General features: G+C 37.3%; 1 long non-coding RNA gene across 1 annotated transcript; it reads left to right on the plus strand.

The window, feature by feature from the left end:
• The first annotated feature begins 617 nt into the window (after window positions 1–617).
• On the plus strand, window positions 618–5,220 carry LOC135208825 (uncharacterized). Its single transcript, XR_010313227.1, has 5 exons — window positions 618–632; window positions 790–970; window positions 1,096–1,160; window positions 3,497–3,598; window positions 4,247–5,220. It is a non-coding gene; the product is annotated as an uncharacterized LOC135208825 (long non-coding RNA).
• Window positions 5,221–13,742: the final 8,522 nt, after the last annotated feature.

The raw sequence follows: 13,742 nt of genomic DNA on the forward strand, positions 1-13,742 counted from the left end.
TTACTTTTGCTTGAATTTTTCACAAGAGCTCCTTTGATTATCACCTCTATATTTGGTTAAGCTTTCTACACTCTTAACAAGGGCTTTCCCAATTGCCATGCAATTTTGGGTAGTTATTTTTTACTAGAATTTCGTTAAGTTTCTATCACTATTTTTATATGAATTCTTCGCAAGAACATTTTTTTTTACATGATCTCCCTATTGGTCTATCGCTTCTTATTTAAATAAGTTTTCGACAAGCGCTACTTTCATCTAAACCATTTAAGAATACCTCTCTGTCGCTTGCCACCCTCACTCCTGTCAAAGTGTTGACGGTTGTGCAATACAATGAGAGGAAGCTTCGCAAATGTCACTTATCTGCTATTTATCTAAGCCCTTACGTACTTATCTCTCTCTCTCTCTCTCTTCTCTCTCTCTCTCTCTCCTCCCATTTTTTCTGTTTCAGTATCCAGTTACTTTTCCTTTCTTTTTCCAACGTTAGCGTCGCTGTTTTAAATTTGTTTAAAGATATTCGTCTCTGAATATTAGACTATATATAATGCAAGACTTGCATATCCATTGTAAAACAGGTATTTGTATTCCAGCACATTGTTGCCATCTACTACTATGAGGTCTTTACAGCCACTTTTTAGGTAACGTATCGTGCCATGATCGTCTCTTTTACATAAAAAAAAATCATACTCGCTAATTTAATTATATCATATATTGTGTTATTCATGTAATCAATAGGACATAATTAAATCACTGGTCCCTAAAAAGTTATTTATTGGATTTATATTGCAAGTGCAGGCCACGACTCTGACTCGGATGTGACAGAATGTCTGGCAACACTGCACACTGAGGCCGGATGGAGGCAAAGCCATTGTTATTTCCAAGACTTCGTTTAGTACACACCACGCACTTAGTTAGTACGAGTTGGGCTCCTGAGTTACTTTCAACAGTCTCCCTTTTAGGAAGAAAATAATATCAAGTAAGTTTGCAAGAGCTTCGTCTTATAAACTTAAATCTATGCAATTTCGCCGCGTGACATTGGCGTAACTGAAACGCTGATCAACAATTATTTTATTATTGAAAAATAATAATTTTCTTCCATAGGTTCCTGGACAAAATGAAGTTGCTGATGAGCACAGTTTTTCTTGTCCTCTTGCTCGTACAAGTAGGTAAGTATCGTACAAATACTTTTATTCTTTTTTTGGAGGGAAGATTGAAGCTAGAAAATGCACATTAACACCATAAATATTATCGCAGTGTATATACACGTACGCATACCTGTGACTTGTTAGATACTACACCTCTAATGTTTCGTTATGCCTTCTGTATATCCATATTGTTAAAGAAAGTTAAAACGAATCAGATTATTAATACAATGAAAAGAAAGTTAAAACGGTCGAGAATTAGTAATAGTAATGCTATTGAACTTCATACGGACGCGACGAAAGACCTATATAACTTGTATGGGGTTTCGAGTTTCATAATTCCATTGAGCTGCTTACACGCTGAAGAATACTGTGTTACATATCTCAATATTTATTTATTTGTTTAACATCAAGAAAGCTTGATCAATGAGCTTACGCAAAAAAATCTCCACTTGTTACCAGGGTATGAGACCGGTCATAACTGGAAATGTCTGGAACATCTTGGATGTGCAAATGTCAGCCTAAAGCAGCATAGAACATGGCTGCAAAGATGAGGGCAATTATTGTCTTAGTGTTTAATGAGTGACGAAAGGAAAGCTCATTTTTTTATATCCGGTTCTGGAACTTGAAACTGACCTTGAGGATCTGGAAGAAGGCGCGAGCGTATGTCGCAACAAGCACCAACTTCCTACACCCCACTGCCCCACCCCAAAAAAAAAAAAAGAGGAAACGCACATGCATGAATACAGATTTTTTCCTCCTTTTATGAATATGACGTCAGCCACCTCCCGCCCTAATGGTGTTTGGTTATCGTCCTTTATCGTTAATAATCCTCTGTTTGGTTTTAATCTTAAAAGTGGTATACGGGAAGAAAGGAATTGAATGAAGGGGTTATACCGTGCCTCGCTCTCTTGTTATTAAAGGTATATTTATATAAAGTTAGACTAATAAACTATTGAACATTCACGGTACATGACAGGCCTAGCAACCCCGCACCTTGAATATTGGATGAAAGCCAAATGCGTAATACCCTGTAGCTCTTTATATATACATATATATATATATATATTATATATAGAGGAAGAGAGAGAGAGAGACGAGAGAGAGAGAGAGACGAGAGAGAGAGAGAGAGAGAGAGAGAGGATCCTGCATCCAGCCGTGAATCCTGAACCGGCCACTTTTTAAGACTAGAGAAAAACTTAGAACAATTCATTCAAAATGACATTCACGTGGATCAAAAGGAAGTGACTCATTCTCCCGAGGTTTTTATTTATCAAAAATATTCCTCGTGTTCAGTATTATCAATCTTTATTTTTATTTTTGAATCGTTAAAGGTTTCGTTTACATTGACGCGAATAATAATAATAAGCATGTAGGCTGATGTTCGATGTTATCTAGCTTTGTAACTCAGAAACCCAAATTTAGGGTATCTCAATGCTTCGGGTACATGGCATAATAGCTAATAAAATCGCAGTGCTACGGGAGCCGGAATTTCCACCGCGCTCAGTCAGATTTTTCCAGTTTCGGTTACAATCGTTAATCTTAGACCAAGTCCTGCTTTGGACGCGACGTGGGGGTTGCTGAATGCGAAAGTCGAAGCTGTTGAGAGGAACGGTATGCGTCGTACTATGAAAACGGAAGGAGATGAAGAATTCATGCGCAGGAGTGATTAAAAAAGGTACGGCCTAAAAGAATGAAAGTTTTTCTTCTTCTTTTTCTTTATGGATGGTTTGGTCATGTGGAAAGAAAGGGGGAGATAGGCTGGTACAAACAAATAAAGTGTATAATTCAGATGTGTTAGGGGGTAGAGCGAGAGAGTAAGACCTGAAGGTACGTTGGGAAGGATTGGCCTAAAACTTACCATATTTTGATGACAAAGTAAATCGTCGCTTTCCCAAACATTCATATGCTTCCCTTGACACCCTGGCTTCAGAGGAAAGCTCAAAACGAGCCCCCCCTCCCCCCCGCAAACCCCAATCAAAATTAGTTCCCTTGGTTCCTAAGCTAGCCCCAAAGACATCCTGTAGAAGTTACTCTGAGTTTCCCCTACGAAGCTCCTGAAGATGGTTGGCGCTGAAGGGCTGTAGGTAGTGTAGTGTCTGTAAAAAAAAAACCCATTTTCTATATTACACTATGTACCTTAACTTTGGGAGCATTCTATGTTTTAAACAGATTGCGCCGTTGGCTTTTGGTTGTTAATACGATGTCGGAACAGGAATTGAAATAAAGTTATGTTGCTGCCAAGATGCTTCTATTATTACGCTATTATCCACACCTATATTACAGGTAGGTTCCCCTCCGGAACCACCAGTGCATTTTTTTATTGATATTAAGCCTCCTGTCACTCATTTCTTTTTCAGGTATTGCAATAGAGTGCTACAGGTGTAATGGCGACGACGTATGCGAGAACAAAGTTCCGTGCGGCGGTTCATGCGCCAAAACGCATGACTTTAATGAAGATGGTAAGTTAAGATCCTACGTTGTCTGATTTGGTTGTTTGCTTGCCTCACGCATTTTAATTGTTTCATATAAACTTTCAATTCGTTCTTCTTTTGCTGATTTCTCAAGAGATCATTTTTTTTTGTTAGTTTTATCTGAAAATCTATGTAGATTTTATGTTATATTTATTCATTTCGGTAATTTATGGAAATTTTTCATTGTATTTATGATGATCGTATATTTTTCAACCAAGAAAGTATGGAGGAGGATAAAGCAACGATGTTTTATTTATAGGTATTAATAAATTTATATATATATACTATAATATTATTATATATATTATATATATATATATATTTATATATATATATATATATATATATATATTATATATATATTATATATATATCTATATATATTTATAATATATATATATATAGCATATATAAATAATATCTATAATTTAAATTTAGATATATATATATGTTACTATATATCTTACAAGTCGCAAAAGGCATTCTTTAAAGCATACATCCATCTTCCTTGAACTTTATCAGTGAAATAAGGTATATATTTGTTTTTTACCAAGTCCACACAAGATGGAAATTTTTTTTTTTAACGTCTTCCGTGTCCTTTGATAAATCAATATATATATAAATCTCTCCTTACAGATGATACCCGCCGCTTCTGTTCAGATGTGAGGGAGCCAGAAGGTTCCTCGAAGCGTATGCCAGGAGACAACGAGAACACCAAGACCTTCTTCTGCAACACTAACCTCTGCAACGGCGCCTCAGCATTCGGGGCAAATCGCTTTGCTATGGTCGTCCCTGCCTTGACAGTGATTGTGGTTGGAGCTGTGTTTGGGAATTAAAAAGAGTTCTGGAGAAAGCAAAGGTTTATACCAAATTCGCTTTGGATTCCTACCTTTTTTTTTCAATTTTAATTACTTAACCTTTTGTGTGTGTGTGTGTGTGTCCAGAGTTTGATTCTTATGCCCGTGTTCATGGGTATTGAATTTTTAAAAAATAGTTTTGTTGATAACTGAGTATAGCACAACAATTTTGTTGTTGATAACTGAGTATAGCACAAAAAATTGTTTTGTTGATAACTGAGTATAACGCTTTTTTTTGATAACTGAGTATAGCACAAAAATTGTTTTTTTGATAACTGAGTATAGCACAAATATTGTTTTTTTGATAACTGAGTATAGCAAAAAAATGTTTGTTTTTTTGATAACTTGAGTATAGCACAAAAATTGTTTTTTGATAACTGAGTATAACACTTTTTTTTTATAACTGAGTATAGCACAAAAATTGTTTTGTTGATAACTGAGTATAACACTTTTTTATAACTGAGTATAGCACAAAAATTGTTTTGTTGATAACTGAGTATAACATTTTTTTTTGATAACTGAGTATAGCACAAAAATTGTTTTGTTGATAACTGAGTATAGCACAATCAACACTTGTCTGTAAGTTCTTCTGAAATACAAATAATAGTAACTGTAATGTGTAGCATAATCATTGTTAGACTATATCTGATCTTTATCACTAATACACCCTGAAAGGTTTTCAAAGGGTACCATAATCCTTATGGAGAAATGTTAATTTCTTGCAAAAAAAAGAAAAAAAACTTTTGAAAAATACTCGATTGTTTTTCCAATTATTTCATTATACCCTACAAAAGAGTTACTGGAAGCCGAAATGCTCTACCCTTCTGACCTCACGGGGTGCACTGTAGGCGTTACTCAAGGTTCTTTGCAGCGTCCTTTCGGCCCCTAGTTGCAAGTCCTTTAATTCCTTTTACTGTGCCTCCATTCATATTCACTCTCTTCCATCTTGCTATCCACCATCTCCTAACAATTTTTTCATAGTGCAACTGCTTTGAGGTTTTCCTCCTGTTACCCCTTTCAGACCTACCTACTCTCAATTTCCTTTCCAGCGCTGCATGACCTCATAGGACCCAGTGGTTGGCCTTAGTTCTATACTCCATTCCGCCACTACGTACGCAGATGCACAAATTTAGTTCTAAATTAATTATAGTTTTTTTTTAATGCCAAAGGTGCAATGAATTCACCACAGAAATACCAATTGTGTGGAGCAAGTTTTAACGATGCGTTTTGCATTTTTACCAAAAAAAGAAAAAAAAAAGTTATTCTTTGATTTTTTGTTAAGAATGAAAGACACAGTATACATGGATTCTCCTCAATTCAAGCTCTGAAGCAAATATCTTAAAAACTAACTGGAAAAACAACGACGCAGGATTCTCGGGGCGCTGCTCAAACTTGGGTCGCAAAATGGCGTGGAATGAAACAGCCTGCAACCTTATAATTAGGTGACGTGTGGGTGATGTTGTCAGTCTCTGATTCCCCATTCAGACAATGGGAGAAGTAGGTAGCTCTGAAGGGGAGAAGGTTAAATGATTTATCTATGGTCGAGAAACAGACAGATGGTCTGGAAAAATGATGAATCATGGCGGTCTGGTTATTATGCCAGCGAACTCTCTCTCTGTCTCTCTCTCTCTCTCTCTTTCTCCCTCTCTCTCCTTTTAATTTTATGATCTAGGAAAGACAACGGAATCAGTTCTTTCTCCAGAATAGCCTAGCCTGCGTGCATTCTGAAATCAGACGCCATTGAAGCTCGCATAAAAAAAAGGAGTAACTATGGCGCGCACAGGAAATTTTGATAAGTAAAAGGTTACAAAAACTCGGTGTAGATGAGGACAGTTTCCGGCAGTACGTGAATGCTGATCGTGTGTATGTTTTATAGTTACAGTTGGCACGGCAACATCGATATTTCAGGTTTATAAGATTTCTATTTTCTTCCAGTTTTAAAATTCAGTCGAGTCAATACGTCTACCTATCTACCGCCAGCCAGCACAAGCATAGCCACAAACCGAAACTGAAATGGCTTTTAGAATTTTAATACGTCTCTTTTTACTCAGTTGATTAGTCATACCTGTCAACATGTCAGCAGCTCTAGGATAGCTGCTCTGGGTCTGAGTTACCTGGCATCTTCAAGCAATGCTCGTTGTGAAATTCTGAATTCATTTGAACATGAAAATTGCTAGCGAAATTCGTAATACGTACTTCTGTAAGATTGTATGCTTCTTCAAGTGTCCATAAAATTTCTGTTACTTATAATTCCTTTCTTCTACTAAAGGGCACACAACGCAATATGTTCAGAGAGAGATTTTGGCTCTGGAAGCCTTGTTAATTAAGATTTGTTTTTTCTAAGAGGGCTAGCTATCAACTACTACGTCGTCAAACCATTACTTAGAAAACTGCAGCAAACCAAGGGGGTCACAGCGTAATCGGGAATTGGTCACGACAAAGCCCAAAGAAAAACAACAGCTTCAGTGAGTCAATTACTCAACTCTGTTTGTGATAATACGATGATATGCCTATTTCGCAATGAACACCTTCGCATGAAGTACAAAGATAAGAAACCCTTTCAGCGCTTTCCGGTGTGTTATATTTTCTAAGATTGCTTTGGTATCTGAAGACGCTTTGATGGCATAATAAAATGTCTTTAGCTGTTGCTTTTTAGAACCCCATCCGGTACATCGTTCTAAGAGAGATAGTTTCATTTCCTATACAGGAGAGCCTTTTTTTCTTGGCTGTTGTTTTGTAAATACTAGCAGAATTAGATCTCGTTCCTGATCTTCTTGCTTTGGTATACAGTTTTCTCGTTGGGATAAGGAGAGAATAATTCGATAAATGCATTTACTACTGAATAGTTGTGCGAATTGATGAATAGAGTTGATGTAAATGGGGAAGTTTTGTACGTCTGAGTTTTAATTTTTGCATTTTATTAAAACAGATTTAATTTTGCTATAAATATCGCCTTTCACCCATCTCTCTCTCCTCCTCCTCCTCCCCATTGCGCGCTCTCTCTCTCTACTTCTTCTTCTTTTTCTTCTTCTTCTTCTTCTCACCTTCCATCGTCCTGCATGCTAATGTATACGTCTACCATACAGCAGCATTTACGTTTATTTACGAGCAAATTCCTCTGCAAATACTGCATTCCATATGCAGCGTGACTCGTCGATGTGCTAATCACTTTTTTTCCCATTTTTCTTCGTTGATCTTTTCTTATCTTTTCGTTCTTACCGTCATCGTTCTTCTCTTATCTCCCGGGATCTCAGCTCTTTGAACTAATCACCATTTTTGTTACGTCATTCTTGTCGATGCGCGTTGGCGGCTCCGTTAGAAAGTTATGATGTTTATTTATTTATTCTTTTTTCCCTTCTTCTTCTTCTTCTTGAAATCCCTCATTGATTCAGATGGCGCCAACAGATGTTCATTAGCATACGCAGGCAGGCAGATGAGGGTGGCGGAGGAGTGATAATGCATTTTTTTTTTTTTTCACAATCAAACAACGGTCGTATATACGAACGTATCTGAGATGAGTAAGCTATAAATGTCGTCACAAGAGATTTAGTCAGGATTATGGGTAATAGATCTCCAATGGTTATTTCTTATTAATTTCAGTGAGTTTTATTGTGTGAATCGTAATTTATTACCATAAATGCATTCAAATCTATCTGTATATCTATCCAGGCAACTACATCACACTGATGTGTTGATATCAATCATATTTATCGATAACTGGTTTGATTTTTAATTTTTCGCTTGCTCAGGGAGTAAGCTTACAAACTACTTTCGCGTTGTTGTTGGTCTTGTTGCGGGGTGCGTTGGGGGGGTGGGGGGGGGGGGTAGGAAAGGTCTGTGGAGGATCCTAAAAAGGTCTGAAAAATGTGTTTCGCGTTGAGTTAAAGAAAACGGAATTTTAGGAGAGGATATTTGCGATTTATTTATTAGAATGAAAATGTAAAAAAATTTATAATGTGCATGTTAAACAGAACATAAACATTATTTCTAATCGAATATAGCGTATTTATTTCAATTTTCGTTGGTGAAACAACACTCCATTTGACCGTAGATTTTAGCACGCGCCCAGAGTAAGCTGGAGGTCGGATCACCGCTTGTTTCTTTTTGTTTTGGACTGAGTTTTATTAACCACAATAATAATAAACATAATATTATTCAAGAGTTATTTGTTCGTCTTCGAAATCGACCTTAAAAGTCGTTAATTCAAAATCATTTTACTTTGCGAGGGGGTCTTTGAATTTCGTGAAAACTAATAATAATAATAATAATAATAATAATAAATAATAAATATTGATATAATGGAGATGACGCTCTATAACACGAATCCATGGAAACCGCAATTGTTTTCAAAAATAATAATAATAATAATAATAATAATAATAATAATAATAATAATAAGAACATCCTTAGTACAAAAAGACAAGAGTAAGGGAAATATAGCCAGTAACTACAGGCCCATCACCTGCCTACCAATAATGTGGAAGTTACTAACAGGTCTCATCAGTGAAAGGCTATACAATTACCTAGAGGAGACAAACACCATCCCCCACCAACAGAAAGGCTGCAGAGGGAGGTGTAAGGGCACAAAAGACCAGCTCCTGATAGACAAAATGGTAATGAAGAACAGTAGGAGAAGGAAAACAAACCTAAGCATGGCATGGATAGACTATAAGAAAGCCTTCGACATGATACCACACACATGGCTAATAGAATGCCTGAAAATATATGGGGCAGAGGAAAACACCTTCAGCTTCCTCAAAAATACAATGCGCAACTGGAATACAATACTTACAAGCTCTGGAAAAAGACTAGCAGAGGTTAATATCAGGAGAGGGATCTTCCAGGGCGACTCACTGTCCCCACTACTCTTCGTAGTAGGCATGATTCCCATGACAAAGTACTACAGAAGATGGATGCCGGTACCAACTCAAGAAAAGAGGCAACGAATCAACCATCTGATGTTCATGGACGACATCAAGCTGTATGGTAAAAGCATCAAGGAAATAGATACCCTAATCCAGACTGTAAGGATTGTATCTGGGGACATGAGGATGGAGTTTGGAATAGAAAAATGCGCCTTAGTCAACATACAAAAAGGCAAAGTAACGAGAACTGAAGGGATAAAGCTACCAGATGGGAGCAACATCAAACACATAGATGAGACTGGATACAAAGACAAATACCTGGGAATAATGGAAGGAGGGGATATAAAACACCAAGAGATGAAGGACACGATCAGGAAAGAATATATGCAGAGACTCAAGGCGATACTCAAGTCAAAACTCAACGCCGGAAATATGATAAAAGCCATAAACACATGGGCAGTGCCAGTAATCAGATACAGCGCAGGAATAGTGGAATGGAGGAAGGCAGAACTCCGCAGCATAGATCAGAAAACTAGGAAACATATGACAATACACAAAGCACTACACCCAAGAGCAAATACGGACAGACTATACATAACACGAAAGGAAGGAGGGAGAGGACTACTAAGTATAGAGGACTGTGTCAACATCGAGAACAGAGCACTGGGCAATATCTGAAAACCAGTGAAGACGAGTGGCTAAAGAGTGCATGGGAAGAAGGACTAATAAAAGTAGACGAAGACCCTCCAGAATATACAGAGACAGGAGAATGACAGACAGAACAGAGGACTGGCACAACAAACCAATGCACGGACAATACATAGACAGACTAAAGAACTAGCCAGCGATGACACATGGCAATGGCTACAGATGGGGAGAGCTAAAGAAGGAAACTGAAGGAATGATAACAGCGGCACAAGATCAAGCCCTAAGAACCAGATATGTTCAAAGAACGATAGACGGAAATAACATCTCTCCCATATGTAGGAAGTGCAAATACGAAAAATGAAACCATAAACCACATAGCAAGCGAATGCCCGGCACTTGCACAGAACCAGTACAAAAAGAGGCATGATTCAGTGGCAAAAGCCCTCCACTGGAGCCTGTGCAAGAAACACCAGCTACCTTGCAGTAATAAGTGGTACGGAGCACCAACCTGAAGGAGTGATAGAAAACGATCAGGCAAAGATCCTCTGGGACTATGGTATCAGAACGGATAGGGGGGTGATACGTGCAAACAGACCAGACGTGACGTTGATTGACAAAGTCAAGAAGAAAGTATCACTCATTGATGTCGCAATACCATGGGACACCAGAGTTTGAAGAAGGAAAGAAAGAAAGGAAAAAAGGAAAAAAGGAAGTATCAAGATCTGAAAATAGAAATAAGAAGGATATGGGATATGCCAGTGGAAATCGTACGCATAATCATAGGAGCACTAGGCACGATCCCAAGATCCCTGAAAAGGAATCTAGAAGAACTAGAGGCTGAAGTAGCTCCAGGACTCATGCAGAAGAGTGTGATCCTAGAAACGGCACATAGTAAGGAAAAGTGATGGACTTCCGAAGGAGGCAGGATGCAACCCGGAACCCAACACTATAAATACCACCCAGTCGAATTGGAGGACTGTGATAGAGCAAAAAATAAAAAATAAATAAATAAATAAATAAATAATAATAATAATAATGATGAACCAAACAAGAAACCCACAAATTCACTTTGTAACTTGTTTACTTCTAAGTATTTACATTTAATTTTACTCCACACTCGAGTAGTCTTTCAGGCCCTAACTGTGGCCCATTTTCAAGAGATGTTTGGGATGTTAGCCTGGGTCAAGGCCCAGCAGTCTTCTGGAACTTCTCGTTGAGCTGTCATTTATGTGATGGTTGTTCTGGTTTCCTTGAGAGTTGCCAATCCCCTCTTGTCGCTCTGATATCCTGAGCTGATGGTCAATGGGATTAACCCTTGTGGTAAGGGTGGTCACCAAAAGTCTGTTGGGCAGGAAACCTAATCTCCAGGTCAGCAGGATCAATCTTAGCTTCTTTTAATATCAAAGCTCGGCTTATGGGATCTTCTGAGGTAAAACCCTTGTTTCCTTCTATTACTTTAATTTCTCTGATGAGTGCACCTTCTACTACCCTCCTGTGACTAATTTTGTTGCTTTTGTATATAAGCCTACTGTTTTTGAAATCCATCCTATGGTCATTTTCCCAACAATGCCTAGTTATAGCACTCCCCTGAGAGTTAAGCTGTACTGCCCTTCTGTGTTCTTGGATTCTAGTCCTTATTCCCCTACCCGATTCCCCCACATATCTGTCTCCACAATTGTTGCAATTGATTATGTATACCCCCGCTACATCAACAACTGTATGAAGTCGCTGGAACTCAAGCTGTTCATTATGCAAGAAGATATGAAACACAACATTACAAAGCCAAAGCCATGAAAAATAAGATCTGGTTTATAAGTGAATGTTTGAAGAACAAAGTGTGTCCAAAAACATATGGCAGGATTGGAAGAAGACCCTGGAGTGGAGAAGCATTCAGCAGTTTTCAAGAAGGATACATCAAGGATCAGTTGCAAGAGCTTAGGGAGAAGAAAGAAGATGCATTTGCTGGTGTAAGGAGTACACAAAACACACTTCAAGATTAAATTGTGTGTCAGTGATACTTATTTCACGTTTGAGGGACAAGTTTACAAATAGAAATATGGAGTAGCTATGGGGTCCTCATCAAAAAAGTTGTTGGGCAGGTCAACAGTAGAGTAAACTTTGATACAAATCGTAACATGGTCAACATTAAAAATAAGTTTGAGAGTTTATTCAGTAATTCAGTTTGGATAAAATTTAGCAATATGGATAATATAAAGAATATCTCAAGTAGATTATTGACTAGGGATGAAACAGCAGCACTAGGGCTAGGATTAGATTTCTGTGCAGGGACTACAAACAATATTAACATAGAGTTCAATAGCAAGATTAACTACCTTAATGTTGAACATCACAATGATTTAGCTCCTTTTCTGAGAGGAGTGATGATAGGGAGTAATGAAAGCAAACTTGGAGATATCTTGCCAAGGAGATTTAGTATCGCTCTGAAGGGATTAAAAAGCTACAAAGCTATTAGAACTATGAAAGCTGACAAAGGGGCTAGTATTGTTATCATGAATAGTTCAGAAACTACTTATGCTAAAATAGAGAATCCTCCAACAATCCAAAAGCTTCAGAATACCTTTCATCAGAATGTGAAGAAAATAATCAGTAGACCAGGTAATGGGAAGGACATGCTATGCGATAGATTATTCTCAAGTAAATTACCTGAACTTGCATATATATATGGCAGCCCAAAAATACACAAGGAGGGCTGCTCACTACGCCCTATTGTTTCTAGTAGGAAATCTCCTAACAAAAACTTAGCTGTGTGGTTAGCTGGAGAACTAGGAATATACTTAGGTATATTTTCAGAATCCCATATTAAACATTCAGTAGATTTCATAGACAAAGTTAAGAACAAGAATATAAAGGGACACATGGTTAGTTTTGATGTAGTAGCATTATTCACCAATGTTCCCTTAGATAAAGTATTAGAATTCCTTCAGACTAAACATAATGAGGGTATTTTCAATCCAAACATCGAAATAGGCGCCTTCCTTGAGTTGATTAAATTGTGTGTCATTGATACTTATTTCACGTTTGAGGGACAAGTTTACAAACAGAAATATGGAGTAGCTGTAGGGTCCTCATTATCACCTATACTCGCTAACATCTATATGGAATATTTCGAAACTAATCTAGTTCCTAATGTTAATGTCCCTAACTTAAAAATGCAAGGATGGTGGAGATATGTGGATGATATTTTTGCTATTCTGCAAGGTGATGAAAATTAAATAGAAACTTTTCTAGATGAACTCAATAAGTTTGATAACAATATCCAGTTCACTTTAGAGAAAAGTAACAATAATAAACTGCCCTTTTTAGACATACTCATAGAAAGAAAAGAAACAGGATATGAATTCGGCACATATAGAAAGCCCACACATACAAACTCATATATTCATTTCTTCTCTTTTCACAGTCATGATATAAAAATAGGGGTTCTAACAGGTTTATTTCTTAGGGCAATGAGAACGTGTGACCCTTACAAGATAGAGCAAGAAATAAATTACATCGATAAAAGCTTCGATGCATCAGCATACCCGGAATGGTTCAGAAAAAGGGCACTCAACAAAGCTAGAAAAATTTTTACAGAGCAAATGTAGAGAGTACATGGAATAAAGAAAACAAGAAAATAGTCGCCCTCCCTTTTATGCCTAAAATGAAACAAATCACTTCAAAAATGAATGAAAGTAAATATAAATTTGTATATACCTTTGATAATACCGTAAAAAAACAAAGTATATAAAAATAAATTAGAAG

This window comes from Macrobrachium nipponense, chromosome 35 (assembly GCF_015104395.2).
Source record: "Macrobrachium nipponense isolate FS-2020 chromosome 35, ASM1510439v2, whole genome shotgun sequence".
Taxonomy (NCBI): Eukaryota; Metazoa; Arthropoda; class Malacostraca; order Decapoda; family Palaemonidae; genus Macrobrachium; species Macrobrachium nipponense.